This window comes from Patella vulgata, chromosome 5 (genome assembly GCF_932274485.2).
Source record: "Patella vulgata chromosome 5, xgPatVulg1.2, whole genome shotgun sequence".
NCBI classification, from domain to species: Eukaryota; Metazoa; Mollusca; class Gastropoda; family Patellidae; genus Patella; species Patella vulgata.
This window is the reverse complement of record NC_065883.2, coordinates 27,646,162-27,661,402: the sequence shown is the minus strand read 5'-3', so window position 1 is coordinate 27,661,402 and position 15,241 is coordinate 27,646,162. Positions and strand designations below refer to the sequence as shown.

At 36.3% G+C, this 15,241-nt stretch overlaps 1 long non-coding RNA gene across 1 annotated transcript; it reads left to right on the top strand.

Moving 5' to 3' along the window:
- Positions 1–900: 900 nt before the first annotated feature.
- Positions 901–4,086, top strand: LOC126820952 (uncharacterized). The gene is made up of 3 exons (XR_007680204.2): positions 901–2,326; positions 2,879–3,082; positions 3,887–4,086. It is a non-coding gene; the product is annotated as an uncharacterized LOC126820952 (long non-coding RNA).
- The last annotated feature ends 11,155 nt before the right edge of the window (positions 4,087–15,241 follow it).

The following is a 15,241-nucleotide window of genomic DNA, read 5'->3' as shown; positions in this document are numbered from 1 at the left end:
AAATTAATAAAAAAAAAAAGATTAAAAAAGAATAATAATAATAATAATAACATAATAATTTAAAAAAAAAAAAAAAAACACAAAAAAAAAAAAAAAAAAAAAAAAATGGAGCTTATGTATTAAAGGTGAGATAATGTTAGCAAAAGCCCCGATTGAAAACGTATAAAAAAGGGGGATAACTCTCTTTTTTTTTTCTATTTCCGGGGTAAATAAAGTTAGCAAACGTCTCGGATCGAAAACGTATAAAAGGGGGATAACTCTCTTTTTTTCTATTTCCGGGGGAAATAAAGTTAGCTACCGCCCCCAGATTGAAAACGTATAAAAGGGGGGGGGGGGGGGATAACTCGCTTTTTTCAAAGATTTCAAGCGCGAGTCTATTTCCGGGGATAAATAATTAAAAAAAAAAAAATTAATAAAAAAAAAAGATTAAAAAAGAATAATATTAATAATAATAACATAATAATTTTAAAAAAAAAAAACACAAAAAAAAAAAAAAAAAAAATGGAGCTTATGCATTAAAGGTGAGATAATGTTAGCAAAAGCCCCGATTGAAAACGTATAAAAAAGGGGGATAACTCTCTTTTTTTTTTTCTATTTCCGGGGTAAATAAAGTTAGCAAACGTCTCGGATCGAAAACGTATAAAAGGGGGATAACTCTCTTTTTTTCTATTTCCGGGGGAAATAAAGTTAGCTACCGCCCCCAGATTGAAAACGTATAAAAGGGGGGGGGGGGTAACTCGCTTTTTTCAAAGATTTCAAGCGCGAGTCTATTTCCGGGGATAAATAATTAAAAAAAAAAAAATTAATAAAAAAAAAAGATTAAAAAAGAATAATATTAATAATAATAACATAATAATTTTAAAAAAAAAAAACACAAAAAAAAAAAAAAAAAAAATGGAGCTTATGCATTAAAGGTGAGATAATGTTAGCAAAAGCCCCGATTGAAAACGTATAAAAAAGGGGGATAACTCTCTTTTTTTTTCTATTTCCGGGGTAAATAAAGTTAGCAAACGTCTCGGATCGAAAACGTATAAAAGGGGGATAACTCTCTTTTTTTCTATTTCCGGGGGAAATAAAGTTAGCTACCGCCCCCAGATTGAAAACGTATAAAAGGGGGGGGGGGGGTAACTCGCTTTTTTCAAAGATTTCAAGCGCGAGTCTATTTCCGGGGATAAATAATTAAAAAAAAAAAAATATATAGTTTCAGGGCCTAACCATATGTAACAGAGTCGTTTAATTATTATGACCGGAATAATTCTAAATGGACAGATATATGTATTACGGTATAGCCATGCCCCATATTTATAACACATACCTATTTTGAAATAAATTATAATCTAATGGAGACAACGCGGTTAACAAAAAAAAATTAATATATTTCAGAAAAAATACTATTACCTCAAAAAGAGATTAATAAAATTTATAATAATTTTCCCACCCTAGCAGCTTGGTTTTGTTTACGATACGGTTAAGAGCACGAATAATATATCCAATGACCGGATTATTAGTCCCCAAATGTTTTCATAGCATCTAGACTAATATTTTTGGAATATTTTTTGGCATGATATCGAAAACAAAAAAAAAAAATCTTACATAATGTATCTTTAAAGAATAGGCTTACCATAATTTTTTCCGAATGTGTCCTATAATGACGACGTGTATACTCAAAGACAACGTCTCACGAGTTGGGTGTTGTTGCTACTTCAAAGTCCACGGAGCTCAATGACGTTAAAACGACTGTCGCATTTTTGGTCAACAAACCATGAGAGCCTTCCATGATTGGTTAGTATGGGTCACGTGGTTGTTTAGCGCCAACTTCTGACCAGTGTCTTTGTCTCGTAAAGGGTCGTTAATCCTTTAGTTCCAGTCGACAGAGTAACTACAATGTCTGACGGTAAACCCCACGACTGAAAGGTGTTATAATTATGGGGACGCGTAGTGGTGTCACGCTGTCCTTAAGGTAGTCACATCAAATAGTGCTGGTTGACTGATTTAACATAGTACTCTTTAGAAATGCCCGCGACAGTCCGAGCAATCGTTTTTATAAAACTTTTTAAAATAGCGGAGACACACCACCAATTTTTTTTTTAAAACTCACTTTACAGCGTTTGTTCAGTTTTAATGTATTTCATTTTTAAAAAGAAAATTTTAAAAACAGTTCTCGAACCCTCAATTTGCAGTTGGTCATAAAATTATGCTATACCCTTTAAAAACAGCCGTACTTATGAAAATTGTCACTTCGACTTGTGGCTGAAAAGAATACAACACCAAAACAGAAAGACTTGACGAAAAAAAACTATACAAGAAAAGACAAATAATTTAAAATGTAAGTTACTTTTTTTTCTTTTTCTTTCAAAATTATGATTCAAAACCTACTTTACAAAAAAAAAAAAAAAATCTGTAATCGTTAGACTGAAAGCATGGGGGTGCGGGTGAGGGGGGGGGGGGAGATGAGGGGGGGGGGCCTTAGACCCTACATAATTTGAAGCTTTTAAAGAGGCATAACATTGTATGAGTACGGTATGATTTGACGATATATTCGGTCTAAAAAAACATTTTCAAACTATTTAATTTATCATAATTTGGCTATAATGCATCTTGTATGGATTAACAACGATACGTGCAACTGTCGTTGGATACCGTTGTTGAATTCGTTGCATAAACACGATTTTTGACCGTGATGTGGGCCGAACCCTTGGCAAGACAGGTGCTTAGTCGTCCGGATAGGCCGAAAACAATGCAGAACTCCACGGGTACATAGTCATGTACGCGTAAAAGATCGATATAAGCATTAACCCTTCAACCCACACCCTGCGACCTAAATATTTTACGGTGAAAATATCTTTAATATTATATTTTTTTTTGTCTTTTTTTTAAGGTATGCAATTGCTGATGTAAGAAATTTTATATTATCAACCATTAGCCTGATTACGGCGACATTGGCACCATATGCACCGTCCTTAGGCACGCCTGATGTTGTTATACAATTACGGGGTATTTTGGCAGACGCAGACGCTTTGTTGTCGACCCACAACCCGTTCATCCCAACTAGACCAGCCACGCCTAGCCAGGAAAAAGAAACGTAAGTTTTTTAACTACTTGTATGGTGTTTCGGTAGAAAGGAGGGTGGGGTGGGGGGGGGGTCGCCGCCACCTTTGCAATGAGAGTCTTGTCTGTATCGGGTTGCCCATTCAAGGATGTTCAGTCAAGCAGACTGTACTTTACAGGTCACACGTGTTTGTTTGTTTGTGGTTTCTAAGTATCGATTCTTGAACGTAGTTTTGTTTTGAACGACACCAATATAGCCTATGGCATTAATTTAGGTATAGGAAACAAACAGTGAGGCAGTTAAACGTCTCACTCCATTTCACCTCCCACCATTTGAAGATGCTTGCGTGTATACCCTCCGACCCCACACCCACACACCTTGTCGTCAATACCTAAATGAAATGTAATATGGGGTGGGGGGGGGGGGGTAAAATCCTACTGTTCTACTCCTAACGTGGGCTTAGGAAGGACCTGGCCTAAGACAGACCGTGTGCTATGAGTGAAATTTTGTCCGGGTACCCCGACTACGACCTACTCCTATATCCTTTTCCGACGGTCAAGGGATCTTTTACATGCACGACAATGGGTACACACGTCACCTCAGTTTTTCGTCCCATCCGGACGACTAGACGGCCGTCCTTGGCTGGACCACCGACCTGAATCACAGGCAATGGGGAAACCCCTCCAGAAATCGGGGTGACCTTTCTCAGCCAATGCTAGGGATCGAACACCCGACCTCTAGGCTAGCGAACCCAAGACTGTAATCAACGCTATTCTTATAATATTAATAATATTGCTTTATTTACCTGATACCTATTTGTTTTGTTCTTTTCTGCAGATTGTTAGCATACACTGACTACATATTGGCACGTTTGAGGTTGGTGGCCGACACAAATCCGGGGTTCAAGAAGCCAATGGATATTTTAGAGACTTACAGGGAATTGGCCGACTGGAACTCACCGGCACTTTAAAATGTAAATCAAAAATAAAAAAAAAATATTGAAAAAAAAAAAACAAAACATTGTTAGCTTCTTGCTTGTCACTAATTGAAAAATATAGAGGAATGAAATGGGGGGGGGGAGGGGCACGTTGGGGGTGAAGGGGGAGGGGGGGTGTAACTAATTGAAGAATATAGAGGAATGAAATGGTGGGGGGGGGAGGAGGGAGGGGGGGGGGGGGGCTCTGTGGTGAAGGGGTATGTGGGAGAAGGAGGGTAACTGAGTGGAAGGGGGGGGGGGGGCCAACCCCGGATAAACAATCGCAACCCAATCAATGGTCAATCTTAACGTTAACCCTTAACGCTAGACCACGCACGACCTGACCTCAGCACGAACCCCTATAAAGACAACCCCACCCCACTCACTCTCAATAATCAATGCGTGACCTCCAGCTAACCTCGTAACAGAAGTCAAATGAGGTCAAAGGATAAACAAGAGTTCATTATAACAATACCTATTTATCTATATTCATATACCCATTGTTCGGATAACAATACCCCTATTCAATCTAGTGAATAGATCAAAGGCGTCAACTCTCCTTGGTAAAAATATGGCTAGAAGGCCACAGATACTACTGTTGTGTATGGTAAAACTGCTTTTTTGTAGTGGATGATAAGACTTCTTTTTGTAGTGTATGGTAAAACTATTTCTTTTAGTGTGTGGTAAGACTATTTCTTGTAGAGTATGGTAAGACTACTTTTCGAAGTGTAGTGTATTTTTCTCTACGTAGGATATTGTGTCTTTAAAGTTGAACAAAATTCGTTGTTACTATAACGTAGGTTTCTGAATTATTACATCGTGTTATCTACCTCCCATTCAACAGTATATGTAATGCCCGGAGTAGGAAATACTTACTTTTTCAGTAGCATTAAATATTTATAACTGCATCTCAATGAGTGGAAAACTTCGCATATTTGCACTGCTTTACTTTTATACAATATGTACTTTAGATAAGATGGTTTATTGATTGTAAAGACTGAACATAGACCAAACCTTCTTAGTAAATACAAGATAATGATTCATGTATAATTTATCTTATGAGTCAACGTGAATAACATCATCGTTATTATCAGGAACCGTCCCTCGAAGAGCAGCAGTAGCCATGTGGTTAGACACTTTTCGACAAGCTTCGCGTAGGCGGGGATCTAGCTCGTATTCAGATCTTCAGGGTTATGACCTCTAATGACAATGGACGCATGTGTAGTCATTCGGATGAAACGAGGTCAGGTTTCAATCCCCACGGAAATTGGAATTTAATTGCCGGTCTGTGAAGATTCTTCCATGCATACTATATCACGAGAAATGTTCTCGGCTACCATCGGGATTGAATTCGAGACTTCCAGTTTAATAAGTCAACACCAAACCCAATAAGCACACGAATGAACTGATTTAGCCACACACGTAATATTCAAAAGAGTTTAAACTACAATTTATTGCCGTTCTCGGGCCCGGCGGAGTTGGGGGGGGGGGCAATAATTTGGCCGCAAGTACTCTTTTCTCCCCTGGACCCACGCCTATCAGGACCTAGGAGGGAAGCCCCCCCCCCCAATCAAGAATTGCTTCCGCGGGCCCTGGTTCTAAAACACCAAAATGTTACACATTTACTTGAAGTGCTCTTTCCACTCAACTAGTGAGACGAGTTTTGGATGCTGTAAAAAGGGTTTTTATATCCCTCCCCTTTAACTACATTCGTTATTGTTGATAGAAAGATGACAGGATGCAATGATTTTAGAAACCTACGTTATAGTGTTAAAACATACATTATGAATTATTGTAGCACAAATCAGAAATTTCCTCGATTCTGATTGGTCGAAAGTGTGGTCGAATGGATAATAACCCCCCTCTAAATTATTACGGCGAATTACTGCGTATAAATACAACAGTGTACTTTTTTTTTCATTTATGTGCTCAGTTAACTTTCTCAACTCTAATCTTTATTGACAAATATCTTCAAGAATTTCTGCATACATGACTATCACACCATTTTTTCAAACGCCATCTTTTATGAAAACACATTCCTGAAAAACATTAAAAATAAGTCATTAGTCACAAGAAATCGCTTGAAAATATAATGAGGGAGTCGAAAATAGTAGCTGAAATAGGCCTAATAAACAGGAATTCTATGGCAAAATTGACATTATTTTGTTGACAACACGTCAGAACAGTATAGCCTACATAGAAACCGCTAGAATCATAGACATCACACATTTTAATAGGGTATTTTTGAGGGTGTAAGCATGAAAAGCAATTGTCTGAACAAAAACGAGACACAGAATTGTGATAACTGTCTGCAAATAAAATAATAAAGTCTGAATACTTACCAATTTTATTATGAAACGCTCGAAGCGAACTCATTCATCTTTTTTGCCAAGAGTCTCGGTTAACAGGTCGAAACTATTTCATTCGAGGCTGACACGGAAACACCTCAAAACACCGAAATAAGACTAATTTCATGTTCTATTAAAAATCTCCAAACGTTAAATGTTCTTTTTGGCGATATATGAATAAAATTTTCTTTCATAATTCATTTAAATTTGCAGGAAAGCGAAGACGACTTAATCTACTGAAAATATTTTGAAAAATGAACGCAAGCAAGTTCCGGAGAAAATCCCTAAATATTTGTGCCACAATATCGATAAACACGTTCTAGTTTCGTATATCGAGGGGGATTATTGTCCATTTAACCATGTTGTCGCGCCTAGTGTTCTATCGATGCAAGCATGGTTAAACTGACAATAACCCCCCCCCCCTCCAATACAAAACAGGAAGTGTTTATCTCTTTAAACTACAGACACACTACCCGAGATTAAAAAATAAAATGGGGTTTTTAAAACGTCTTACTGGGCTTATGGCGACGAGCAGTGTGCCTACTCTTATGTTTAGATCTATTTGATGCCAACAGAGCTAGCGTTAATCCCAACCCTAAACCTAACGACTTTACGTTGACCCTTGCCAGGCCCCACTGACAAGGGGGAACCACGCCGGAAAATCCCGATAAACTTTCTCGGCCAACGCAGAGATCGAACACGGGGCCTCCAGGCCAGCGAACCAACATTCTACTCACTGAGCCACCGTCGCTCCTCAGATAAAAAAGAAAACATAAAGAATAAAATGAAATTGGGGGGGGGGGGTAACGTCCTGTGTTTTTCTGTGACGACCGGGATATTAATGGCGGAGATAATTTCTTGCCTATTAATCATCAAATATCGACAGCCAAGGGTTCTTTTACATACACGCCAACGTGTACACCGGATCCCACGTTTTGTCCCCTACGAGCAACTAGACACGATTCCTTTCCATGTCTTCCGCACGAAAACTAGATGAACAAATGAAATGGAATGAAATGAAATGAAATGGGGTTAACGTCCTACTGTTCTACTCCTATACTGGGCTAATGAAGACGGGCATACGCCATACAGTGTGCTATGAGGGAAATTTTGTCCGGGCAGCAGCGCTATCGCCTACTTTTATATCGAATTCCAACTGCCAGGGGATCTTTTACGTGCATTCCAATATATACATGGGACCTCGGTTTTTCGTCTCATCTGAAGATGAAGACGCCACTGTCCAAAATGTCCCTCATATCTATAGCACACTGCATGGCGCGTGCCTGTCCTTATTAGCCCTGTTTGTGCAGAAACGTAAGACGTTAAAACCCATTTCAGTTGACAGTATCCTGTAGTTTTAATCAATTACTCTGTTGATAAACATAAATGTCGATGAATTTTATTGTCAAGAAATGTTTCCTTTTTTTTCAAATTAGCATGTCTAAAAGAAAATTGGATTAAGTGCTTCAGAAAAATGATGTTAATACGGACAATAAACACTGCAGGCTTGTCAAATGCATTAAAAATCACGAATATCGAAAAACAATTTCTTCAATGCAGACACGGCAATCAAGTACGACATCGATAGAATACCGCCACGGTTGAAGATTTACTTTGTATTGGTAATCAAGTATGACAACCTAGAAATGAATAAAAGATGTGTAATGTGATTGAGAGTTCACAAGAACTTATAGATGACGCAGTTCCTTCTTGTTCGGTCATCTGGAACAGAAATAAAGTCAATAACTCTGCACCAGAGAAACTTTTACCGCAGCGTGTTTGATCTTTAAAGACAAATGTGAAGCTATATGGTTGAAGTATACTTATGAAGTATTAGAATTCAGTAATATATAATTAAGTCAAAATAAATTGTGGAATTGTTTTTTATCTTTTTATCCCGCACCGAACAAAGCTAGGGAGGGATATTGAATGGGGGGTCTGTCCCGATTTCGTTTCCGGAGCATATCTTATAAACCGTTCAAGATATTTATCTGAAACTGTGTACACACCTCAACCTGTTATAGTAGTTGTGCCTTTTGCTATTTAGGAATTTCTGGGATTTATATTTTTGTGTTTCCATGGAAACAAATTTGACTTAGTTTTGGGTGTATAATTTTGTTTCCGGAGCATATCTCATAAACTTTTCAATATTTCTCTCTGAAACTTTGTAAACATATCAACCTATTACAGTAGTTGTGCCATTTGCTATTTAGCAATTTCTGGGATTTATTTTGTTGTGTGTTTCCATGGAAACAAATTTGACTTAGTTTTTGGTGTTCAATTTTGTTTCTGGAGCGTATCTCCTAAACCATTCAAGATATCTTCATGACACTTTGTACAAACATCCATCAACCTGTTATAGTAGTTATGCCTTTTGCTGATTTAGAATTTCTGGGAATTAATAATTTTTGTGTTTTCATGGAAACAAATTTGACTTAGTTTTGGTGTTCAATTTTGTTTTCGGAGCATATCTCATAAACCGATTAAAATAGTTGTGCTTTTTGCTAATTTGGAAGTTCTCGGATTCAATCATTTTTGTGTTTCCATGGAAACAAATTTGACTTAATTTTTATGTACAATTTTGTTTCCGGAGCATTTCTCACAAACCGTTCAAAATATATTTTTGAAACTTTGCACACACATCATTCTATTACAGTAGTGATGCCTTTTGCGAATTAGAAATTTGTCGGATTTAATAATTTTTGTGTTACCATAGAAACCAAATTCTTTGTTGAATGATCTTTACTACACATTTGAAACTGTTCGAAGTACCTTTATAACACTTTTCTGATGACCGTCATTCCGTTCCGATTTCATTTCCGGAGCACATTTCATTATCCGTTCAAGAAATCTTTTTGAAACTTTGTAAAAACATCAAACTATTATAGTATTTTATTTTCTGGTGTATAAGCTATTAACATACAGCAGCTGATTGAGGTAGGTAAAGGCTGTTGTGCAAACCTTATAAGGAGATCGAGACTTGCTGAGCTACTGTGATCAGTGTATGAATCTTCTGACTAGTCTCATTGATATGCCAAGAAGTTGTTTTTCCTTATGCCTTCCAAACAAGTGCAGGGGCGCGGGATAGCGGTGACTGGCCATCTTGTTGTTATTTCATTACGTAATAGCGCAAGTATTATTCTCTTAAATGTTCATTTTGGCAGACAATGCGGAAGTTTGTCGACTATTAAAGTCTCATTGCGTCATTTTACTTCATTATTGTGAAAGACGGATCTGTAATTGGAATGTCGGTCCAAAAATAGTTTTAATAATTCCGCCCAGTATTTGCAAAGATCTATTGAATTGAAATTTCATTTCAGCAAGCCGCCATTTTGTTGTGACCGACAGAATTGATAGACCTATGCTAAATCCGGTTGAATCAAATAATTTGCAAAGTATTTGCAAAGATCTATTGAATTGAAATTTCATTTCATTTCAGCAAGCCGCCATTTTGATAGACCTATGCTAAATCCGATTGAATCAAATAATCAACGTGTGTACATATCAGCGTGAATTAGGCCGTGAGAAATTTGCAAATGACGCATCGTTGCTTTAATCACATCGTTTTACCACAATGACGACTGTTAAACACAATAATACCAATGTGTACACGTTAATGTTTTGTTTTAAATATGTATCCATTTCTCAAGACAAAATTTGTTATTGTTAGTTTTATATGGCATCAATTCAAAGTAGTTTGCAGCTATTCAATTCGCGGTTCTTTGCTGAACCAAGCCGATACAAGTTGTCAAGACGAAGAGAGAGAGAGAGAGAGAGAGAGAGAGAGAGAGAGAGAGCTTAACGTCCACTCGATAGAAACTAGATCATTTCGGGACTAACATAATAATATGGTTCAATTTTATTTCAGTAATTCGCTTGCGCGTAGGGGTTTTTAGCAGTGGCAGGAAACCGGAGCACCCGGAGCAAACCCACGAGGTTTGTCAGGTGACCCTACTCCTTGACACGTACAACTAGGGAATCGAAACCAGACCTTATGATACAAAGCACACGCTAACCGCCAGTTGACTCAATGGCACCTTATGATACAACGCACGCGCCAACCATTCGCCATCCACCCCCACCCCCACCCCACCCCCCATCAAGACAAAGAGAAACTGTTTGTGCAAGACTACCATGTATGATAATTCAAATACAAGTGCTGATATTGAATTACCACAAATGACCGATGACAACGTTTACGACTTTAAGAATACATGTATATACTGTCAATTCATGCATTAATTTTGATATCATGACCGATGACAGCCTTTACGGCTTTGAGAACATATACTGTCAATCAATGCATTAAATTTGATATCATTAGAAGTTCGAAGACCTAGACATAATTGATAATTGAAAAGAAAACAACATAATTGATTAATTGATTGATTAATGCAAAAATGTATACTAGTTAACATACAGACGCAAACATGTAGACGTTTTCTGTGGTTCCGTGTTGGTCGCGAATAAATTCACTGATTATTATCTATAGAAAGTGAGTCTTGTTATGTAATTAAATTCTACTGTAATAATTTGATGAAATAGACATCGTATTATGTTTTAGCTACCGATAATCAAACAATTCTCTAAATAAACTATTGCACTTTTATATTATATTATTAATGTACAGGAATCATAAAATATTTAAACGATGTGTGATATTAAGATCGGTACAGGGAGAGTGGGGTATGTATTTTCTTCTCTCTACATATTTTATTGTCTTAATTACCTTTTCCGTGATTGTGAGGTAAATGCCCACCAAGGATGGTCTTATTGACCAACCATACAAACCTTGTCGGTAACTTACTCGTAGAACAGGAAGATGCAATTAGATTTATCGTGACGTAGTTTAGTTTGGATTATTTGATTAAATTGTTGAGTTTTATGACACACGCTATTTTGTAAAATAAAATGAAAAGGCCTACTCTTATTTCGGATTTCAAAGACCAAGGGTTCTTTTATGAGCATGCCAGTACACGGGATCTCGCGAACGATTAGACAGTGAACTTGTCCGGCCCTCCGTCCTGAACCACTGACTGGTGGAAACCGCGCCGGAACACCCCGAGGAACTTTCTCGGGAAACCCAAGACCTCCTGGATAGCGAACCACGGCGACTCCACAATAGTTTGTATTGATTTAAATACAATGTGTTACCACTGGTCGCAAGTTTTAGCTCCGTCAATACGAAACATTCTAAACGCTTTCCCATTGTAACATTACAAACTATTAATAAATACTTCAAATATTTTTAATAATTTACAAACTATTAAAGATGCATTATGTCAAATTCAGACAAAGAGCTGACCGTTCATGATACGGGTTTCAGATGTATTGAAAATGTCTGTCCAATTTCTTTATTCTGAACGAAGATATTAGTGTTTTAAAGTTTTTGCAAGATTTAGTCTAAATAATCTCCACTGTCAATTAGCAACATTGCTACGATAATAAACAACGTGTCGATTATCCATTTTAAAATTGAATTATTTAATAGCGCACGTGTTCTAATCCATATATTCATTTTTTATCATCTATTTGTAAACAATTGTAGCAAGAACGGCCATCTCTTTATCGGAATCTTTAACCACCAAATACATATAATATATTGATAAATTTATTTTTGTATAATTATGAAGTGTGCATTTTGTATACGAAGTGTGCATTTGTATATGAAGTTTGCATTTTGTATATGTAGTGTGCATTTTGTATTATGATAACGACTAGAAAGACGAATTAATACTAGTCCTCTGTAATACTGTAGATAACAGAACATCAGCATAATGACAGGAACTTTATTACGGATGAAAGTTGTGTAGCACTTTGTCACACCTTCGCTTGTTTTTGAATCTTTATACTTATACTGTTTATTGACAATATTTATACCTAATACGAATCTTATCTTAATACAATATTGTTCAAAATCAACTATCCATTAAATATTATAAGACAACATGGAGACAACAATCAGTGAACTTCCTAGAAAGAGGGGGGGGGGGTGGATGGCTGAATGGTTAGCGTGCATGCGCGCGCTGTATCATAAAGTCTGTCATTGAGTCGACTGGTGTGGTTTCGAATCCCCGGTTGTACGTGGCAAGGAGTAGGGTCGCCTGTCCAACCTCGTGGGTTTTCTCCGGGGCCTCCGGTTTCCTCCCACTGCTAACGACCCCTACGCGCAAGCTAATTATGTAAATAAAATTAAACCATATGTTAGTCCCGAAATGACCTAGTTTGTGTCGAGTGGACGTTAAACACCATTTCTCTCTCTCTCTCTCCTAGAAAGAGATAAAATATAATCAACACCCTGATAGCGAAGTAACATCTGGTGTTCCGGGAGAGTAAACAATCTCGGCCTTGCGCGCGAGACGCGTAACAATAGTGAATTCGCAGACAATTAAGTACCAGTAAATAAATATCAAGAAAATGGACGATCAACTCAAATTAGTTTGGATAATTCTACGGGTCCGCACATAAACCTTATAACTTGCCGCGTTATCAAAATAACTTATATGCATAATATGGCCGCTAGCGACAGATTCTATATATAATATATAAACAATTTTATAATATTCTATTTTCACATAATTACAAATATAAAAACAGCGGATACCATAAGCTATTAAGCTAACGAAACTTTGAACCTCATTTTAACATAGTAACAAAAATCTATATATGTAAGATATTCAACAACTGAAACTGTCTTGTTTCCAAGTTTGCGGACCCACAGAGCTACAAGATTTAACATACAAATCGGTATTTAAAAACACGAACAGCAGAGTCTGGGTCAGTTTTATTTTGCATTTTTACACCATAAATTTAATAATTAAAATAAACTTACCTTCTATCTTAAATAAGCCAGGTACAGCATTTCCATTACATATTATCTCTGTTTACGCCATCGTGGACGATACAAGTTTCACGGATATGTCGGACGAAAAGTATTTAGCCTGTCGGTGTAATTGAAAGCATCTTTAATTAATATTAATGAACCCTGTACTATTAATTACTGTATTAAATATAGTGTTATAGAATACGTTTTAAAGGTTCCCAATGAAGATGCGACTACGTACTAAATAGTCAATTAAACTTTTTTTTGTATAGCACAATACTAAACTAAACGCACTAAGTTGATAATCTGAAGACAAACAAACTATCTGTTTCTCGCTGTTTCTCTCTCATCAGGCAGAGTGAAAACCAAGCTACCTGTAGACACGGTGAAGATAAGCCCATCTGTATATATATATATACAGGTATAATATTGATTAGTTACATACTCTATTTACCTGTGCGATTGTCTTATATTCAAATCTACATGTTACCTGCCTGTAGAACGTGAAAGAAAGGTCTATCATCTTTTCAGATTTTAAGCAGGATGAATTGGATTTCTGGTCATCTTCCCTAATAGATCTAATAAAATTGCCTAAATTATTTTTAACGTCGTAATTATATAATTAAGCCGTCTTAATTAGCCTAAAGTATTTTTAACGTCGTAATAATATAATTAAAGCCGTCTTCATTATATAATTACGACGTTAAAAATACTTTAAGGTATTTCAATGTGTTATCAAAGGGATAAGGTTCCTCAACAATTTAAATGCATATATATTGATGTTTCTTGTATCTTTTCTGTGTACATCATTAGAAAATGGCACTGTAATGATTTACCGATAAATCGATGTTTTAAAACACACACTTAAAAAATATTTTGTGATCGAAACAGCGTTTTATTATTTACATTAGACTTAACCATTCTTAAATAGTTTCAGTATCTATTTTTAAAACTTAAAAATAACTTGTTGAGTTACTTGTTTGTCTCATATTACCTAGTTACTAGTTTACCCCGTGTTGAGTTACTTGTTTGTTTCATATTACTTAGCCCTTGTTGAGTTACTAGTTTGTCTCATATTACTCACTGTCTGATATTGCCCATCTCTTGTTAAGTTACTAGATTGTCTGATATTGCGCACCCCTTGTTGAGTCAATCGTTTGGGTGATATTACTCACCCCTTTATGAGTTAGTTTGTCCGATATTATTTACCCTCTGTTGAGTTACCAATTACTAGTAACAGTATGATACTAATGGATTGCTAAAACACACTAAACAAAATTACGTTATCAGTGAAATTTTCAAACAAGTTTAATCCAAAGGAAGTCCAAAATATAACAAATGGTCAATTGAAAACTAGTGACGATAACGGTATTCGTCCCAAACACTCAAATAATGACATTCTATATAACTTCAAGGATGTGCACCAAGTTACATGTGTCATACCTAATTAACATAAAAAAGCAAGCTGTTGTTAACCAAGCTAAATCAAATCCAGATAATCTACAGTTTTGAGTGCCACAAGGATCGGTTGTAGGCCCATTTCTGTTTACAGCCTACACTACACCTTTAGGTAATGTTATTGAAATCCATAATCTGGACTATCATCACTGTTATGTCGACGATGACATAACAGTGATAGTCCAGATTATGGATACAACTACATTTAGCTAGCAAACCAGACCCTCAATCAAGTAATATTTCCAACATTGAAAACTGTGTCTTATCAATAAAAGAGTCGATAACAAACAATTTCCTGAAACTGAATGACAATAAATTGTCCATCGATAAAGTTGTTTGTTATGAAGTGTATCCTGCTAAGAATGTTAGAAATTTATGTATTTATTTTGACATTAAATTTAATATTGATAATCATATATTCTCGTCTATCTGTAAATCAACAAATTTTCAACTGTATAAAATTGGCCGGAAAAGAAAAACATTTTTGTTAATAAAACCTGTGAAATGCTTGTATATGTACTCTTGTTATATCTTGCTTTGACTACTGTATTTCCCTGCTATGTAATCTTCCTGCAAATAAGTTGTCT